Below are 18,279 nucleotides of genomic sequence, written 5' to 3' on the forward strand. Positions count from 1 at the left end.
ACCATCCATTGCTCTCAGTGTAGTTTTTAACAGCCCATTGTACAGTTCGATTTTCCCAGAGACTTGTACATTTTATTTGTTTGAAGTACCCTCTCCTGAGGTAGAGGATGCATGGAACCTCTGGACCAGTCACAATGGGTTGCTTTTGCCACTTCCTCCCAGTCAGGCTGATTTCAGCCTCCAGTACAGTCAACTCCTGGGATCTTCCTGTCACTCTGGAAATATAGATGGGTTCCACCCCTTGACAGTTTGATGGCATCAGGGTGCACTGTGCACCAGTATCTACTGGAGCCTTATACTTCTGTGGGACTGATGTGTCAGGTCATCTGATCCACACAGTCCAGTAAACCTGATTATCCCTCACCTCCACCTCATTTAAGTGTTTTACTAGTTTTTCTGGATTTTGCACTTGTTCAGTGGTGAAGTTCCAAAGCACTGAAGGGGCCCACCTGCCTAGATACATGCCCATACTATCTCTCACACCCTGCCACTCATGACTGTCCAGCCTCGGAGAAAATCTCTTGGCCCCCTATATCATCATCTAACCCTAGACAAGACCCAAACACAACCCTGCTTAACTTTCAAGATCAGATGAAATGGTTGTGGGTAAAACACACTCTGTATGGGTGTCAACATGATGATTCCCATCATAATCAGCAGGCAAGACTCAAGGATATTCAAAGGCCATCCAAAACCTTCAGAACTCTCAAATGATGCTGTAAATATTCTGGTGGGGGAGTTGGGGAGTAAGGGAATGTCTCCTTCAAAGGCTTACCCCCCAAGGCGGGAAAAAAAAGATGTGTATTTGCTAAACACTTCCATTATATTCCTCCCAGAGTACAGAGGTAATGACTACACTGGGAACTCAAGCCAGACTAGTTTCATGATCAATGAGTCTATTGTATTACAAGTCATTACCATAAATTGCAGCGAAACAAGAACATTAGCCAAGGCCCCCTAGACAATAAACACTAAAACAGCAAATTCTGGCTGTAAGTAAGGTATGACATGCTGAAACTCTGAGATCAAGTGCAACAACTTTGAGAGCCAATAAATCAGCATTGTGATGAGTGACTATTAATCCAAAACAATGAATGCTTACCACAAATACAGTTAGACACGCTCTGGTCAGATCTGTCGCTATCTCAACCCTTCATGCCCCATGTTGGGTGCCACAAAGAGCTGTCATGGTTTAAGCCCAGCTGGTAACTAAGAACCACGCAGCCGCTCACTCACTCCCCCCATTCGTCCCCTCACCACTCCCGGAGGGATGGGGAGGAGAATCGAAAGAATGTAACCTCCACAGGTTGAGATAAGAACAGTCCGGTAACTAAGGTATAACACAAAACTACTACTGATACCATGTGTCAGTGATGGTTCATGGTGAAACACCCAAAAATAGTAAAGTACTGTTTGTCATGGGTTGTGGGAACATAACCTTGAAAATAGGGGAGTTAACACTGCTGTTAGGAAAAGGGAGTCTTATGCCAGTAAACATCTGTTCCCACGCTGGCCATGTGTGCGCTGATGTTGCAACTGGTAATTTTCCACTCCAACCGAGGGGGGATATAAGGACCTGTGCAGGGATGGACGGGTAAGAAGGCCAGATGCACATCTTGATTCAGGGGACACCCTGACTATGCACTGCCTACCACCACTCTGACCAGGCAACATGTTCCATCTCCTCCTGCTCGGCGGTATCCCATTCAACCAGGGGTTGGCATGTATGTAACCTGCTTCGCATTAATACATATATATTTGCTTCACATTAATACCTCAATAAATAGACTAGAGCATTTGATTGTTTACATTGTGTTTGGTGTCCAGTCTTTGTACATGGGAATCCTACGAGCCTGGAACATAATTGGCAATGAGTATGGGATTCTCATAATACAAACACTGTGGACTGAGAACAGGTCAGCTGAGTGAGTAGCTGCACCAAGAGGTGCTGGTCTTTGTGGATGTGAAAACAGGGCTTGGTCTGTGTGTGTGTATGTGTGCTGTCAGGGTTGCTTTAAGGTTTTTGTGTAAGATACTATCACTATGTTTCATAGGAAAGAGCCTCAGGCCATGGCTCCTGCTTTGGAGAGGCTGGGGTGGATGCAGGAACCATGGAGCATGTTGTGGGATAAAATAGAGACTTGCACTAATGTAGGACCTGAACCGTGAGGAGCTAAGGACCCCATGGGAGTGTTAAAGTATTGGGGTGAGTTTTTAGAAACCCCCCATACCCACTCGAAGGAGCGACTGAGTCATGCCGGACACATGACAGGCTGCTTGCTGCTTGCCTACAAAGGCATGATAGATAAGAACACAGAGTTGAAGCAACAAATAGCAGATTTACATTCTGAGCTAGAAATAGTTAAAGCAGAAGTGCTGTTGCAGAGGCAGGCATTTGTACCTGCTGCAGAGCAGGGTGAGAGACTTGGGAAAAAATGTGACACCCTAGCAGAAAAATACACTGTTCGCGTTGCTAAAAAACGGAGCAATAAAAAAGATAAGAAGGCAGTGAGGCCACAGGTCCGTGCCCTTGTATCTGATCCCAACTGGGACCCAGAGACATGGAATGGAGATATTCCGGGTACCAGTGAGTCAGAATCAAATACTGAAGATGAAGCAGACGTGAAAAAGGAAGGAGCCCATGCAGCTCCTGTGTTCAAATGTAAGATGATTACCAGAGCAAATGGACATGTAAGAACAGACGAACTGACAGACTATAGTCCTAAGGAGATTAGTAACTTATTGGATAAATATAAGCAGAGACCAGGAGAGAAACCCCAGAACTGGCTGGTTCGCCTCATGGAGGAAGGAGCTGATACTGTGTTACTACTATATGGAGTAGATGCGAAAAAACTCATGGGACTCACCTCTGATCTGTATGTACAATCAGCATTACGTCACATAGGCGACCAATATGTCACCATGATTGCAGTAGCTGGAGAGGGAATGTCAGATCGATATACTAATGATGGTGCCTGGCCCCCTGCGGCTAAAGAGGGGACCAATCTGCGGCAAGCCTGCCAATTGCTTAAAGCAGAGGGCATGAAACTAGCTGTCTTAGTGGGATCTCCCGAGCTTTATATGCAACAGTCCTTAATTCCCAAAATACACAACACACTTTTAGAGGGATGTCCACCAGCATGGAAGGCATATCTTATACCTATACTACTATCAGAACAAGGAAACCCCATTGAACAAATGACTGAAAAGCTAAGCCAATTAGGGGATTTACAGGGCCTGCGCTTGGACAAAGCGGCTCACGATAAGGGAAGAGGTGGAAAGGAGGAGATATAAAAAACTGCAAGCTGTCCTGCTCCTGCTATGTGGAAGATTAAAGAAGAAGAATAATTGCTGATAGTGCACCTGGGTCTTGAGCAGGCCAGGGAGTGTTTGTGTGCATGGGTGCAAGGTTGGGCTGGGAAACAGCCTGAGGAGTGATTGTTTATAGAATGGAATTTATAGTGACTAAAGACAGTCACTGTGATTAATGTGGTTTCTGTTTGGCTTCATAGTTCAGATCTAAACACACTGGTATTCCAGTGGGCCACCTGTGTGGCTGCTCAGGCCTGGAGGCGAGTGCCTGGATCAGGGCAGTGGGGGAAGACTACTTCTTTCATGGGTGTTCGCTGGGGGGGGGGGTGTCTCAGGAGCCCTATGTGTCTTTTCTAGACCGATTGGACAATGCTATACAAAGGCAGACTGATGGTCATGGGGTTGCTTGTGCACTTTTATTTTGGCTAGCATATGAGAGTGCAGGTGGGGATTGCGGGACTGCGTTAGCCCCAGTCAGAGGAAAAATTTACAGACATTGATGAGTTTGTTGGGGCACTACAGGATGTCGGTGTTGAGGCTCATAGAGCTCCTGTATTGGCTGCTGCAGTAATTATTCTGTTTTTATTGGTCATATCAGGTCGCATTCCAACCTACCTGGCCCGTTAACTGTGGGTAATGACACAGCACACTCCTTGACTGTTAACGCTGTGCAGTTTACTTCTGCAGCTGCTTCACATTCCTTTTTTCATCAGAATACCTCTGTTTTAAAGAAACACTTTAACCTGTCTTCTTCTCAAGCAAAGCAAATTGTCAGGTCTTTCCCTGACTGTCAGTCAACAGCTCAATCCTCATTTGCCATGGGTGTAAATCCTTGTGGCTTAAAGGCAAATGTGGTATTGTGATCCTTTGGGCCCACAGAAACGGGAAGGGCCAGTGGACCTGATAACCTGGGGGAGGGGGTATGCTTGTGTCCTCCTACCTACAGGTTGGTGGTGGCCACCTACAGTTTGTCAAGCCATACCATGAGCTGGACAGACAAGCTGAGGAACCTGATGCCTCAGCTGCAGGAGCTGACCTTGAAGATCCTGAGCAGAATGAGACAGAGGAAGAGAAAAAGGAATGATTCACAAAACATCACTTGGGGACAAATGAAATGTCTACATCAAACTGCAATATTGTGATGAGCGCTGTAGGCGTGAATCCCTCTCCAGTCAATGGCTTACTTAGCAATCATCGTAGCTAATTCTGCTGTAAATACATGTAAATCAATGAAGTTTATAACCAGACTGTGTTTACCAACTCTAATATGTGTGCTTGCGATGTAGCTATTATTAGAGGCTGTGATTTTGTGTATAAACCACCTGTATTTACTAGCCAGTTGCTAATAAGAGACTACACCTTGTATGGATTTGTCACTTGTAAAAGAAATGTTAGAGCATGCAAATTTACAGCAGCTGCTAGAAAATGCTAAGGCAGAAGCCAGAAAGATTCTAATATGATGGTAGTGTTATAAAGCAGGTAATGGAACAACTTAAGAGGGTGGGAGAACCCACTGATGGGAAATTTTCTTTGGCTGGTCCCCCGCTGTCATCAGCATCTTCAACATGCTGCTGCACCCTGTAATAGTTACTCTGCTAATGTAAATGTGTGTGCTTTGCCATAGTAGTGACTTGTTACTGGATGAAGCAGGTGAAACTGCATTGGCAACAAGGTGCAAGGACTGAGGTTGGCCAAATGCCTCCTACCATAGTCAAGGGCAAGACTGGGTTGGCCTCTGTGTTTGCCACCAAGAAGAACCTTTAACTCTGCTGCTGGCTGCAACCCAGCAGGCACTGAGTGATGGGGACACATGCCATTCCAGACCTTGATGTGAGGGATGGCCTACTCTGTTATAAGAGAGCCATCCAGGAGGGAAGGGCAGGTCAAGCAGCCCGTGGTTTGCACGAGAGATGATCTAGTCCAAATCCCCTGCTCAAGCAGGGTCATCTAAAGTAGGTTTCATCATCCTCACAGTAAAAAAAAAGCAAAAGTAACTATTATAAGTAATAATAACATAATAAATAACTATCGTATTTGAACCTTCTGTTCTCAAAGGCTAATGTCAAGAAGCTGCTCTTGTGTGATTTAAGATTCCTTCCTTAAGCAGAGAAGGGGATAAGGAAAGCCAAGGACTGTGTCTTTGGAAGTAACAGCATCTATCTCCAGGTTCCCAAGACTCCCAGAACATCTGAACAATGCATTGGTGAAACCTTGTTTTTGGAGCCTGGACATCACTGATTTGCTTTGCTTTGCTTTCCCTCCATGTCATCTGGAGGCTTGTTAAAAATTTGCGAAGAACTGAAGCCAAAGTGCTCACCACCTTGATAGTGCAAAACAAAATAGGGCAGCAATTGATTTTTTGCTTTTAGTACATAAGCATGGGTGTGAAGACTTTGACGGGTTATGTTGCATGAATTTAAGTGACCACTCTAGTTCAATATATGCACAAATACAAAAGTTAAAGACCTTCACCAGCCACCTAGCAGAAAACACTGGGTGGAATATTGTGTCCAGTTCTGGGCCCCTCAGTTCAAGAAGGACAGGGACCTGCTGGAGAGAGTCCAGCGCAGGGCAACTAAGATGATTAAGGGAGTGGAGCATCTCCCTTATGAGGAAAGACTGAGGGAGCTGGGTCTCTATAGTTTAGGGAAGAGGAGACTGAGGGGTGACCTTATTAGTGTATATAAATATATAAAGGGGGAGTGTCACGAGGATGGAGCCAGGCTCTACTCAGTGGCAAACAATGATAGGACAAGGGGTAATGGGTACAAATTGGAACACAAGAGGTTCCACTTAAACTTGAGAAGGAACTTCTTCTCAGTGAGGGTGACAGAACACTGAAACAGGCTGCCCAGGGATGTTGTGGAGTCTCCTTCTCTGGAGACATTCAAAACTCGCCTGGACACATTCCTGTGTAGCATTATCTAGGTGTTCCTGCTCCGGCAGGGGGATTGGACTAGATGATCTTTTGAGGTCCCTTCCAATCCCTAGCATACTGTGATACTGTGATACTGCGAACCTCTTTCAGGGATGGACGTGGGGGGTGGGAATCCTATGAATCTGGAACATACCACCAATAATAATAATGATAAGGGAAATAACAATGGGAGAGAATATAAAACTAAAAGGGGAAATGAAAAAAACAACAATAAACCCAAGTAATGCGCAATACAATTGCTCGTCACCCACTGACTGATACCCAGCCCAACCTGAGCAGCGATTTGGCCTTCCAGGTAACTCCCCCCAGTTTCTATACTGGACATGATGTGCTGTGGCACGGAACACCCCTTAGGCTAGTTTAGGTCAGGTGTCCTGTCTGCTTCCTCCCAGCTTCCCCTTCTCCCTGGCAAAGTGTGAGACTGAGAAAGTCCTTAGTCAGAATAAACATTACTTAGCAACAACTAAAAACATCGGTGTCATCAGGGTTGTTCCCAGGCTGAAAGTAAAAAACACAGCACTGCACCAGCTACTAAGAAGGAGAAAAATGACTGCTATAGCTGAACCTAGGACACAGTGTTTTCTTCCAAAGGACACCAACATTTCAGCCATAATCCATCCAGAAAGGAAAATTCAGAAAGATCCTCACTGCAGTAAGCTAACACTACTTGTAAAAACAGCTGACAAAGATCAGTGTCAAATGTAGAACATGACACTTCCAAAGACAAATGTCCCCAAATTAACACCTGAGAGCACAGATGGTAACAGAGAAGCTCTGTGATTCAGGTTCCCAGCTTTTCACTATCCCCAAGGTCAAGTCATATGCAGAACACTCCACCTAGAAGCAGGGAGGTTAGCAGAGCACTGCAGAAATGCAATACCATTTAGACCTGTTCTTAAAGAAAAGAACAAATACCAACACAACCCCAACACCACACTTAATTTTAGCCAAAGATAATCTTCTGTTTTATCAGCAACTTCACTCTGGTTATCTGTAATGTCACAATGGCAAATAATACAGTAAACAGCCCTTTTGTAGGGGTCAGTGTTATTTCTCAGAGCTTGTCTGTAGTGAAGATGCAGTTTATTTTCTGTGACAGTGTAGGCTTAAATCATAGGTTTTAACTAACAATAGTGTGTGTGTCTTTAAACTAACATAGTAGAATACAGCAAACTGTTCTAACTTGCTAACACATAGAGAGAAAGTAACGTTTGGCTGATGGGGGAAGGAACATCACTGGACTGATAACAACTAAGGAGACAGTAAATAAGACCAAGGATGCCAGCCTTCAAGATATCAGAGTGGCACCCAACATGGAGCAAGAGTGGAACAGAACAGAAACAAGGACATACCAACTGCTAACTCAGCACTAGGGCCTTGTGAGCATGTGCAAGCACTAAAGTCATTCAGTAAACACAGTGAGGAAGACTATCAGTGACCTCCAGAGACCCCCACTCAGCAAGAAAGAGCATGCGTAATTAGGATGAAAATATTACAATTAGTTCCTGGACATCTCTTGAATATGTAATTCTCTGTAAAATCTGTGAATATGCATGAGTATGCTAAATATAGAGATGCTGCTGGCAAGCATGGGGTGCACTCACCTTTGTGAAACAATTTGCGTGTGCAGCCAGTGCTGCAATAAAGAATGCTGCTTTCTAAAACTCCAAATCGAGTCTTAGAGAGTTTCTCCAACCAACTTTTATGGTAACAGCAGGAGACAGTCTAAGGGGAAAAAGAGTAAAATAAAGAGTGTCAGAAAAGACATGAAACCCATCTTTCCCTGTATGAGGAAAGCTGGACACAAATCAATTTAATAGGTGCACATTCACAGCAAAAGCATAGTGACAGTAAGCACTGGCTGATACTTCTTGCACTTTCTATTTACATCTCTAGGTCAAGATTTTGCACATGTGAATTTAAACATGTAATTAAAGTGCAGGATGACAGCTTCTTTAGGGGTATGTTAATATTGGGGTAGATGAGCCATTTTTGTCTGACTGCTACTTCTTCACTTCAGAAAAAGAGAGCTCACAAAGACTTGGGAATACTTTGGGTGAATAACAAAAAAGGGAGCAAGTTATTGTACCATGAAGTCTTTCAGGAGAGACTTTCATCTTTATCATGACGTACCGTTATAATGTTCTCTGTCATGATATTTCTTGTACCCTCTTGTAGAAAATTTTACAGAAATGAATCAATAAAGCGTTCTTAGACTTTGTTTTTTTCACATTGTTTGTCAAATATGCAGGAACAGTACCTTTTAACAGCTGTGATTAAAACCACAAGTCAATTATACTGTGTATCATTAAAAAGTTTGTAATGAAAATGACAGTGCCTTCAATAAGGTTTCTAGAACAATCTTGTTATAATGTCTTAGGTTCAGCTGTAACAGTTATTTTTCTCCTTAGTAGCTGATGCAGTGCTGTGTTTTTGACCTTAGTCTAAGAACAAAGCTGATAACACACCAATATTTTAGTTGTTGCTAAGTAATGCTTACCCCAATGTTGTGGTTTAAACCCAGCCACACAGCTCATTCACTCACTCCCCCCCTTCTTCCCTCTTTCTTTTCTTCCCTTCCCCCCTGCTCCCGGAGGGATGGGGAGGAGAATCAAAAGAATGTAACTCCCATGGGTTGAGATAAGAACAGTCCAGTAACTAAGGTATAACACAAATCACTACTGCTACCACCAATGATGATAATGATAAGAGAAAATAACAAGGGAAGAGAATATGATACCACCCGTCAAAATGAGCCCGACTCCAAAAGAGAGCCCATGCCCTTCCGGGTAACTCCCAGTTACCTCCCTGGGCATGACGTGCTGTGGTATGGAATACCTCTTTGGCTAGCTTGGGTCAGGTGTCTTGTCTCTGCTTCCTCTCAGCCTCCCCCTCCTCCCTGGCAGAGCATGAGGCTCAGAAAGTCCTTGGCCAGACCAAACATTTGAGCAGTAACTAAAAACATCAGTGCTATCAGCACCGTTCCCAGGCCAAAAGTCAAAAACACAGCACTGCACCAGCTACCAAGAAGGAGAAAAAATGACTGCTGCTGAACTCAGGACACCCAATCAAGGACTTTTCAGTCTCTCATGCTCTGCCAGTGAGGAGGGGCACAAGAAGCTGATAGGAAGCAGAGACAGGACACCTGACCCAAACTAGCCAAAGAGGTATTCCATACCACAGCATGTCATGCCCAGTAGAGAAACTGTGAGGAGTTACCCAGAAGGCTCAGGTCACTGCTCGAGGTGAACTGGGTATTGGTTGGCAGGCAGTGAGCCATCAGCACAGGGTGGTATTGGGCATCACTTGGGTTTACTGGCTTTTTCTTTCCCCTTGTAGTTTTATATTCTCTCCCCTTATCATTATTATTATTAGTGATAGTAGTAGTAGTTTTGTATTATACTTCAGTTATTGGACTGTTCTTATCTCAACCCATGGGGTTTACATTCTTTTGATTCTACTTCCCATTCCTCCAGGAGTGGGGAGGAAGAAGGGGGAGGGAGTGAGAGAGCGGCTGAGTGGTTCTGATTTACTGGCTGGGCTTAAACCACGACAACCTGCCACTGTCACCCAGGATCAACACCAATTGTATGGGTAAGCACCTGGGCCAGTGGGCCTCTCCAGTGCTTTGGAACTTCACCCCTTAACAAGTGTGAAATCATGAAAAGTAGTAGAACACTTAGACAAGGTGTGCTGACGTCCAAGCAATACCAGAGAGGAACAACTCACTGCAACATGCTGGGGTTTGCCCTATGCCTACAGAGCCCCATTCTATAAGGAGCAGGAGAAAGATGTCTCTGGATCTGACAGCAAAGCAACAGACAATGCAGTAGATCCATCCAAAGCAAAAGACAATGCAGCAGATCCATCCAAAGCAACAAGCACAGCAGCTACCCCAACCCCAGTGACAAGCACAGCAGCTACTCAAACCCTGCTAACAGACACTGCACCCACTCTAACCCCAGTGACAAGCACTTCAGCCACTCCAACCACAGTGATAGACACTGCAGCTGAACCAAAGGATCAATCTGTGCCAATATCAGTTGCCCCTATAAACAAGGGGAAAAGCAAACAAGAGGCACGAAGAGCAACTTTTGTAATGAAGGAAGATGAAGACCCAATGCACATACTAGAGGGGGTGACATCTGAACGAGAGGAAACAGTACAAGAATCGAAGGAAGAGGAAGAAGAAGAGGTAACTTCTCAATCCTGGACCTTGACTGAGCTGCAGAATATATGAAAAGATTTCAGCCAAAACCAGCATGAAATCTGGAAAAATTAGCAGAACACTTAGACAAGGTGTGCTGTCATTCTGTCAATACCAGAGAGGGACAACTTACTGCAATGTGCTGGGGCTTGGCCTACACCTACAGAGCCAAAATGGTATTCCATACCACAGCACGTCATGGCCAGTATATCAACTGGGGGGAGTTAGCTGGAATGCCCATATTGCTGGTCAGGTCGGGCTGGGTATCGGTCGGTGGGTGATGAACAATTGTATTGCACATTACTTGGGTTTATTGCTGTTTTTTTCTTTTCCCCTTTTAGTTTTATATTCTCTCCCCTTGTTATTTCCCTTATCATTATTATTATTAGTGGTGGTAGTAGTAGTTTTGCATTATACTTTATTTACTGGACTGTTCTTATCTAAACCTGTGCAATTTACATTCATTCTGTTCTCCTCCCCATCCCTCTGGGGGAGGGGGGGAAGAAAGGGGGAGTGAGAGAGCAGCTGCATGGTTCTGAGTTACCAGCTGGGCTTAAACCGTGACAACCTTCCACTGTCACCCAGGATCAACACCGATTTCCAAACCTAGGCTGTGTACTTGGTGCTCGGCCTCCTTGCTCATTTCCAGTTCAGAATTCCCACTCAATAAATACCACAGTAGCATCAGCTTTTCAAGTGAGCAATTGCTCTGGCTGCCATTGGAAAGCTGTGCTATCAAGTGAACAAAGAAATATCTAAAGGGCACTGATCTCTTGGGCAAAGACTCAGTTTTGAAGAAAGGTTGAAAGCCATCCAAGTCTGCTCATTTACAAGGACAGATCATATCAGTCTCTGCAAGACTAGGGCACCCCTGATGCAACAGCAAAATTCTGAGAAGTAACACTGCTAGCTTCAGCAAGGGCAGGTGTTTGATATCAGTGCTTCAAAGCAGCAAGAAGACTCAAACTCACCATCTTGTCCCCAGCAAAATGAACACAGCTGTTCAAAGATGCACATCTGTAATTCAGATCTGATTGAAGCATTTGTCCCTCAGCTTCTGAACAGCTTTTTGCTTTCCCCATTTGCTAAGTTTTTTCATGACTTGACCCTCCTGCAGTATTCTCCTCCAGACATTTGTCAAAGGTGGCCAGGTTTGTGCATTTTGGGATTTGTTTTATGGTGGATCAAAGCAATGCAATTAAAGGAGTAGAAAAAAAGAACAGGCAGATCATTGGTTTAAAGTCAATCCTAGGGGCTTTACACTTTGATAAGGGAGCCTATTTCAGCTCTAGCAGGGTCTAATTGAAGACCCTTCACCTACAACTAAAATACGTTCAAAAGGTATTAAGAGATCACATTTTGAAAACCAAATACAACAGAACCTATTTAACATGAAAAACATTTTTTTTTTCCCAACAGCTCATCATTTGTGATGGGTGAAACCAGGATCATTTCTTTTTCACTGTGTTAAGATATTTTCTCCATGACCAAGTACATCACAGGTGGGCCCTGCTGTACTAGAGACAATTCTGGTATTGGCTCTGTGTTTTCTGTGAAGCCATGAAATTTGTTTTGGAATATCAGTATTTTTCCACCAATGTCAGCAGGCTGTTAATCACAGCTGAAACCAGATTAAATACATTTCCTTATGTTAACTTACTGGCAGTACCTTATTATCCAGTTCTGCAACAGCAGCACAAAGGTCCAACAGGTTAGGCTGCAGATATTCATTCACTATCTTCTCATAATAAATATAAATCTGAAACATATTGAAAGTAAGCAAGTTGAACAGTACATATTGCTCCCCTTCTTCATCCCCAACTGAAGCAGCAAAATCTGAACCAGACTTCAAAAACAGTGTCCTTCTGCTTCCCTACCACATTAGCCCCCTCTAATCCAATGCAAGAAGAACTGGCATCAGCACCAACTGCCCTTCCACAACACTGAAGCCTGAAGGCAGGTAGTAATCCAGCTGTTTGTGGTTCTACATGACAAGCTGAATGGCCTGTTGGACTAATTGCAGCTAATTGTTGGAGGACAAAGATTCAGAAGAGACCCAGCCACTGGATGGCTGTGATATCCCCTGCATGGCAGCCTCCTACCTGCTAACATAAAAGAAACTGGATTTTGCTGTTTCTGTCAGTATTCAGGGAAATCTGACGTAGGGAAATGGGAATAGAAACCTGACCCTTCAATATACACACACACTTCCATTTTGATTTAAATCTTGGTCTTCATTTAGCTGCTCCTACTATTGTTTATTCTATTTTCAGCCTAAAGACCTTCCGCTACATCTGAAAATAGTAATTCTCAATATTAGAAAGGTAGTGCTGTCGTACTTTACATCCCTTTTGCACTTGCTACTTCTTCAACATGCCCAGAGTGCAAACAAGATGCAATGCAACCAGAATCTAGCATCAGTAAAATCATGTATGTGGACTTCACCATGTTTCTGTGAAACAGCCTGAACTACCTATGAAGAACAGTTAATCATTTCAGTGTAATTAAAACATTTCATGGCTGCTGATAAACTAAAACAGCATGGACTGCCTGATCTCCAGGACTCCAGCACCCCTGGAACTGGTACTGCTAGAGAGGTTGGGCTTCCAATATTCACAAAACATCAGGGAATAACGTTGAGAGCCTTAAAGTACAGATATAATTATGCTATAAGGAAGACCATTAATGCAGGTGCATTACAGGAGATATGAAATTAATTAATCATAGAATAGTTTGGGCGGGAAGGGACCTTAAAGCTCACCCAGTTCCAACCCCCTGCCATGGGAAGGGACACCTTCCACTAGACCAGGTTACTCCAAGTACCGTCCAACCTGGCTTTGAACACTGCCAGGGATGGGGCAGTCACAGCTTCTCTGGGCAACCTGTGCCAGGGCCTCACCACCCTCACAGGGAAGAACTTCTTCCTCAGATCTCATCTCAATCTCCCCTCTGTCAGTTTAAAGCCATTCTCCCTTGTCCTGTCCCTATAAAGTCTTCATTTGTGTACAAGTACACACTGACATGAATTCTAAAAAACTTTTTTTTTTTTTTTAAAGGTGAAAAGAGTTTCAGTTTACTATTACATGCATAAGTGATTTCTACAGTCATAGATGATGTTCAGGATCTCTTTTTGACAAAAAAAAAATCCCTGTAGCAGACAAGTGAGTACACTTCTAAGAAGCCAGGCTAAATTTCTGTATTTTTCAATTGCTTTTTAACTCCAAGCAGATATTTTCAGGCTTTGCCTACTGTATCTTCTTATGCACTGCACTCATAGATCTGTATTTTCCCCACCTCTCTGTAGAAAACAATATTTAATTATGTTTATTTTTTTATTTTGTATTTCTACTCACCTGATGAGCATACATCATCTCCACACTGTCCAAAGAGCTGTGACCTGGAGGACCCAACTCATTGGTGTAGCTAGGCTGTTTAATGGGAAGCATATAAGGAGGTATAAAATTACTGCAACACATTTTACCAGTATATCTACTCCTAAAGACCAACAGCAAAACCATGTTCCTGACAGAACTAAGGACAGGGTTTTGAACTATCTACAGAGCAAAATGCACAGTCTCACTGCAATACCCCATCTTCCCAATATAGCTTAAACTTTCTGAAGTGACAGAAATCTTCCTTATTCTGTGCACAAACAAACCATTAGCTCTCTAAAATTAGGACACTGGTGTCTCTTGATAGCATCTTATAATGTTAATTCTTTCCTTTTGTTTCTTGAAAGGTTGCTTATTCACATCAGTGTCTTTTTTGAACCTCCATAACAGCAAGGACACAGAATCCAACAGACCAGCTTAAATGGATCCAGTCTAGTAAATCTGACACCCACTCCACTTCTGTGCCAGTACCGTGGCACATATAAAAAACAGGATTGCAGCATTCATTTATGTGCTGAGAAGCACCCCACTGCTGGTCTGCTGCAGGAGAAAGGATGCTGGTAATATCTTGACCTGAAAAAAATAATAATTTTACCCACAGGGACAATGGGGTATTTTCAGTGAAGATAGGGAGGGACAGCTGATAGAGCCATGGCATGGAAAATTTGTACTCTTTTATAAAACTTAACATGCCATAATAGTCTAATATTGCATAAAGCTATTGTGTTTACTACAAATCACAGGTGCTTTCAGTATAGCCACCACTGAACATGGCTGTTCAACAATGGAGGAATGAATACTCCCAATTAAGTAAGCAACACTCTCCAATGTTTCCTACTTCCTAAAAGTGGAACTCTTCATTTCAGCATCAGCTTTGCAAGTCTCGGATTTGAAAAGACAGACTCCTTTAAGGTAAGAAGCCCTTTAATATCAGCTGCTTCATAAGCACTGCTACAGCCCTGATGTTCTGAAGATAAAAGTCAAGCTTGGTATAAAAGCATAATATTTATTATGAAGCTAACTGACATAGCTGGGGCAAAGAGGAGCAGAGAAGATTTCAGAAAAGCAAGCATGTTTCCAGGTTTGTTACTGTATAACTCAAGCCTATTGATATTCCTCTAAACTGGAATCAGTAACTTTTTCCAAGAAAAAGAAGGTACATCCACAGTTTTTAAATTAAGCTTTTTACCATCCAAGTTTGTTACAGCTGGCTGCACACCCCCATTAGCTGTTACACTGTACCTCAGCAATACTGGCAGAGAGAATCATAGAATCATAGAATAGTTAGGGTTGGAAAGGACCTTAAGATCATCTAGTTCCAAACCCCCTGCCGTGGGCAGGAACACCTCACACTAGACCATGTCACCCAAGGCTCCATCCAACCTGTTCCTGAACACCACCAGGGATGCAGCATTTACAACTTCCCTGGGCAACCCATTCCAGTGCCTCACCACCCTTACAGTAAAGAACTTCGTCCTTACATCCAATCTAAAATTCCCCTGTTTAAGTTTTAACCCATTACCCCTTGTTCTATCACTTCAGTCCCTAATGAAGAGTCCCTCCCCAGCATCCCTTCAGAACCCCTTCAGACACCAGAAGGCTTCTAAGAGGTCTCCACACAGCCTTCTCTTCTCCATGCTGAACAGCCCCAACTTTCTCAGCCTGTCTTCATATGGGAGGTGCTCCAGTCCCCTGATCATCCTCATGGCCCTCCTCTGGACTTGTTCCAACAGCTCCATGTCCTGTCTGGGGACAGGGGATCAGTCAACAGAGAATTTATGGGTCAGGGTTAAAGGGAGAACAGCTGTGGGGGACATTAATGTGGGGATCTGTTACAGACTGCCTGATCAAGAGGACTCTGTGGATGAAGAACTCTATAGACAGATAGGAAAAGCCTCACACTCACAGGCCCTTGTCCTCATGGGGGAATTCAACCACCCTGATCTGTTGGAGGGATGGTACAGCCTGTCAGAAGCAATCTAGGAGGTTCCTCGATTGTGTGGAAGACAACTTCCTTCTGCAAGTAACAGAGGAGCTGACAAGGAGAGCTGCCATGCTTGACCTCGTGCTCACCAACAGGGAGTGGCTAGTTGGAAATGCGATGCTCCAGGGCAGCCTTAGTTGTAGGGATCATGAGATGGTCGAATTTGAGATCCTCAGGACAGTGAGAAGAGCGTGCAGCAAGCTCACTACCCTGGATTTCAAGAGAGCAGACTTTGGCCTCTTCAGGAACCTGCTTAGTAAGGTTCCATGGGATATAGCCCTAGAGGGCAGGGGGGCCCAAGACTCATGGTTGATATTCAAGGCTCACCTGCCACAAGCTCAGGAGTGTTGCATCCCAACTAGAAGGAAGTGCAGCAGGAGGGCCAGGAGACCTCCTTGGATGGATAAGGAGCTGCTGAGGAAACTTGGAGGGGAAAAAAGAGGCTTATAATAAGTGGAAGCAAGGACAGGTGGCCTGGGAAGAGTACAGGGATGTTGTCTGGGAAGCTAGGGACCAGGTTAGGAAAGCTAAGGCCCAGTTAGAATTAAACTTGGCTAGGGATGTGAAAGATAACAGGAAGGGATTCTACAGGTACGTAGCCAATAAAAAACAGACTAGGGACAATGTAGGCCCCCTCTGGAAGCTCCTGGGAGAACTGGCTACACAGGATTTGGAGAAGGCTGAGGTTCTGAACGACTTCTTTGCCTCAGTCTTCACTGGCAAAGGCTCTGACCACACCACCCAAGTCTTGGAAGGCAGGGACTGTGAGAATGAAGACCTTAGGTCCACTGTAGGAGAGGAACTGGTTCGAGACCATCTTAGGAACCTGGATGTGTACAAGTCCATGGGACCTGATGAAATCCATCTGGGGGTCCTGAAGGAGCTGGGATTGCATGTCTTTGAAGTACCCTCTCCTGAGGTAGTCTATGCCAAGGATGCATGGAGATGCTGGGATTGCTCCAACCCAGCTGTACGATCTTGCACTTGGCATGGTTAAAATTCATAAGGCTGGCATCAGCCCACCTCACAAGCGTGTCAAGGTCCCTCTCTATGGCATTCCTTCCCTCCAGTATATCAACCGAACCACACAGCTTGGTGTCATCAGCAAACTTGCTGAGGGCACACTCAATCCCACTGTCCATGTCACCGACAAAGATGTTGATCAAGACTGGTCCCAACACTGATCCCTGAGGGACACCACACGTTACTGGTTTCCAGCTGGACATTGAGCTGTCTTTGCTTTTCCTTACATCAGCTACCCAGAACATCAGTAATTTACTGGGTAGACAGAATCACCTTTGAGTATTGGAAGAGCTCAGTTAAACATGACCAACTGGCTGCCTGGACAAACAACAGAAAGAACAAATGCAATGGAAAAATCATTGTTTTCACTTTCAGCTTTACAGTTCAGCTTTGCTGATGCTGTCAGGTCACAGCTTGGCAGGACCAATGTTCCTTCCATGCCCAAGCTTGTGCGGATTCCAGGAAAAGAGCCGAGAAGTGAGAGCTTTTCTCCAGATAGTATCATCATTCCTTTTCTTGTTTCAAATGAGGATGAAATGCTGACAGGGTCTTCAAAAGAGTTTCTCTTTTTTGGGAACTGTATCCCAACTTTGAAATTAAATAATACAAACATATGAACTTCCAGACATGTTCCTGTCAGTCTATGCTCTGAACAGTCAGTCTCTCAGTCATTCCCAAATGCTTATCAACTTAATTTGATATCGGTTTAATCCAGGTTATCTTCTATTGTGTAGGACCTCCCTTACACTCATGAGCATGTGTTCTTGCAGATGACAACTATCCACTGCCCCGTCCAGGAGTTTTAATCAGGAAAATTTTCAAAATTTAAAATTTAAAGACAAATAAAGTGACACAACTACAATGGCCAAGAAGCTGCTCTGAGTTAGCCAGGAATTTATGTGAAGATAAGAGCATTGACCTCTATTGAGAAATTATAAGAGTTTTGTGATATTTGTGATTACTGCTTTCTGCAGACAACATAATAAAGTTTACAGAATCGAACCCACTCAGTTGTGTTTGTCCCCAGTACAGTGAAACATACATGAATGAAGATATCAAAGATGATCCTTGATGATCTTTTAAAACCACTGGAGTTAGTTTATCACTGCATTAATTTCTCAGTAATAGTGTCATTTAAATTATGTCCAACCTGATTTTATAGTCAGGCAGATATATTTAGACCTTAGGCAATATAAAAATGCCTTACAAAAAAAAAAAGACAAACCAAAGAAATCCCATTTTTTCTTTTTGCAACTGAACTTACACTAAAAATATTCTTCATAGTCATTCTTAATGGATACTGATATTCATAAGCATTTGCATTTTTCTTTCAGTGCCAAATCATCTACAAATTCCTTTAAACCCACCTAAAATCCGACAAATTCTTTGTTCTAAAGAACAAAGAAGCTGTTAAAGCAGGTTT

At 43.7% G+C, this 18,279-nt stretch overlaps 1 pseudogene; it reads right to left on the reverse strand.

The window, feature by feature from the left end:
• Positions 1 to 18,279, reverse strand: part of LOC133276324 (nuclear pore complex protein Nup93-like) — a 66,079-nt pseudogene that overhangs the window by 26,952 nt on the left and 20,848 nt on the right.

Source organism: Pezoporus flaviventris, unplaced genomic scaffold, assembly GCF_033815535.1.
Source record: "Pezoporus flaviventris isolate CSIRO_AGI_PZ_B2104156 unplaced genomic scaffold, CSIRO_AGI_Pfla_v1 ptg000044l, whole genome shotgun sequence".
Classification (NCBI taxonomy): domain Eukaryota; kingdom Metazoa; phylum Chordata; class Aves; order Psittaciformes; family Psittacidae; genus Pezoporus; species Pezoporus flaviventris.